The sequence below is a fragment of the Terrapene carolina genome, unplaced genomic scaffold (assembly GCF_002925995.2).
Source record: "Terrapene carolina triunguis isolate 2854851 unplaced genomic scaffold, T_m_triunguis-2.0 Scaffold21, whole genome shotgun sequence".
Classification (NCBI taxonomy): Eukaryota; Metazoa; Chordata; order Testudines; family Emydidae; genus Terrapene; species Terrapene triunguis.
This window is the reverse complement of record NW_020664372.1, coordinates 4,885,577-4,888,232: the sequence shown is the minus strand read 5'-3', so window position 1 is coordinate 4,888,232 and position 2,656 is coordinate 4,885,577. Positions and strand designations below refer to the sequence as shown.

The window sequence follows — 2,656 nt, the reverse complement described above, 5'->3', positions numbered from 1 at the left end:
TTTAATTTTTGAGAAACCCTCATGCCCCCCACCTCTCCTTTACCATCATCCAATCCCCCTTTTAACAAATTCAATTAGTAATTTAAAATTAAAAATAAACACAAAAACTCGGTATACATTTTTTTATTTAAAATAAAAAATAAGCACAAATAGTTTTTCTTGGCACAAAAATTTAATAAAAATGTAATTTAAAATAAGATATAGCATAAACAAAACAAATTTAATGTGAAGGATGATGCTGCATTTGCTTCATGAGTTGGATAATCCTAGGTTTGAAAGATGAAAGTGCACAACGCAAATCGTTTTCGACATCCAGTCGATTCCTTTGTTTCGTTTTTATTATGACTAACCTTGAAAAGCTTTTTCACAGAGATACATCGACGAAAACGGAAGAATAATACGTAGTGCTTCTTCTCCAACTTTCGGGTAAATTGGGAAATATTTTATCCAAAATTCCTCCAGGTTTAAGTTTTCGAAAATATCTTTCACACTTGAATTGTATTTCATTTCGAGTGCTTTGTTCTTGAAATACTTCTGGCAATGAATCAACATCAGCGTTGAATGGATTACGTGCTAATTTATGAACAGGGTTGCCAGAAAAGTTGTCTGGAAAATAGTGGATGAATTCATCAGGAAGGCAGTCCAGATGAAACACAATTTTGTTCTTCTCATCCTCTTTACAAAGTTTTTGGAAACCTTCATTTTCAGCGAGTGATGAAAATGTTGGAAAAGATGAAAAGTTAGGCATCTGAGCTTGCGTTCGATGTTTCCAAAGCTTGATTTTTTCCCGTAAATGCTTTGATGTCATCGTGGTGCACTACAATGTTTGCAGCGTTGTTTCCTTGCAGCTTCAAATTGAGATTGTTCGAAGGTTCAAAAATGTCCACGAGGTATGCCAGTGAAAGTTGAAACATTTGGTCGATAAATGCATGATATAATTCTTCTTTTTTCTGTTGCTTGAGGAAACTTTCCACTTCATCTTTCAGTTCGAATAATCTCGAAAGCATGTTCCCTTTGGAAAGCCATTGTACCTCCGTGTGAAACAAAAGAATTTTATGATCCGCTCCCAAATCCACGCAAAGAGCTGCAAAAAGTCTTGTATTTAAAGTGCTGTTCTTCACAAAATTGACAACTTTGATGGCCAAATTCAATGAGTCATATAGGGCATCTGGAAGGGTTTTAGCAGCCAACGCTTGTCTGTGTATGATGCAGTGAGTCGTGATTACGGCTGGACTTTTTTTCTTTCACCAATGTCACAAATCCAGAGCAAGAGCCAAGCATCGCTGGAGCACTGTCTGTGCATGCACCAACCAGTTTTTCCCATGAAAGTCCATTTTCTTCAAAAAAGTCAGAAACCATTTTCATAACATCAGAAGCCTTTGATGTGGTCGTCAATTCCTTCAAAAAAAGCAGTTCTTTCACAGTTCCATCGTTAATTAATCAAACGTAGACGAGCAACTGACAGCATTGTGCTACATCAGTGGTATCATCACACTGAATTGCGAAAAAAGGAGAAGCTTTCACTGCCTCCACAACTTGAGGTTTTAGATCTTTGGCCATGTCATCAATGCGACGTTTCATGGAATTGTTGGAAAGCAAAATTTCCGATATTTTTTTCTTGCTTTCAGCACCAAGCACAATATCAGCTACTTTCAACAAGCAAGGCTTCACAAGAGTTTCTCCTATTATGTGCGCTTTCTTGGCTTTAGCGATGAGCAATGACAGTTCATAAGATGCTTCTACCACTTTGGCCAACGCTTGATGAAAAGCTCCAGTAGTGTCCAGCTTCATGCATTTTAAATTTTGAAGTTTAGCAGCAAAAAACTCTTTTGGTTTGTCTTTCAAAGCACTGTGGTTCTTTGTCAAGTGTCGCTCAAGACGACTAGGTCTCAAGGCATCATTGCTGAGAACTGCTTGTCATACTACGCATTGAGGATGATTGATCCTGTTTTTTTCCATGATGGTGAAACCACACTTAATGTAGTCTTCGTCGTATTTCCTTTTCTTAATTGCGGCCATAATATACTAATAAAAAAAATCTATAACAATATTTTTTCTGATTCATGAGTAATAACGGACGTAAGTTAATTTGAGTTATCGTGAACGTTTATTTATTACTACTATTATGTATGGACGCATGCTGCCCTATATATACCCCACCACCAGTCCTGCAAGTAGCCAGTCTTGCGCGGTGAGTGGTGGCGGTAACCACTCCCACGATAGAACCGTCTCAAACACTCTTGCGAGCGAGCTAGGAAGTTTTAAAAAGTTCCATCGCTTTCTACAGCATTCTTCAGCCTCCCCACCAACCGAAACGGCACTCCTCCACGTCGAAAGGCAAAAAAATAAAAAATATTCGCATTTCGTGGTATGAAATTTGAAAACATTGCAGTTATATACTTTTATTTATAGTTATATTTTTATTATTATTGTACTTTATGTTATACCTTTATTCTTGTCTACTTACATTCAGAATAAAAAATGAGAAGATTCATACTTTATTGTAGTTAAATAATATAGGCCTGTAATTGGACAATTTTATGAATAGTTATTATTATGTATACAGAATGTGTGTAATTTATTGTCTGTTGGTCTATTAAATAAATAAATAAAAAAAAATTTTGCGCTGATAAAATTTTTTTTCGTTATGAAAATT

At 36.0% G+C, this 2,656-nt stretch overlaps 1 pseudogene; it reads right to left on the bottom strand.

Moving 5' to 3' along the window:
* Nucleotides 1-220: 220 nt before the first annotated feature.
* Nucleotides 221-2,001, bottom strand: LOC112111555 (annotated as a pseudogene).
* Nucleotides 2,002-2,656: the final 655 nt, after the last annotated feature.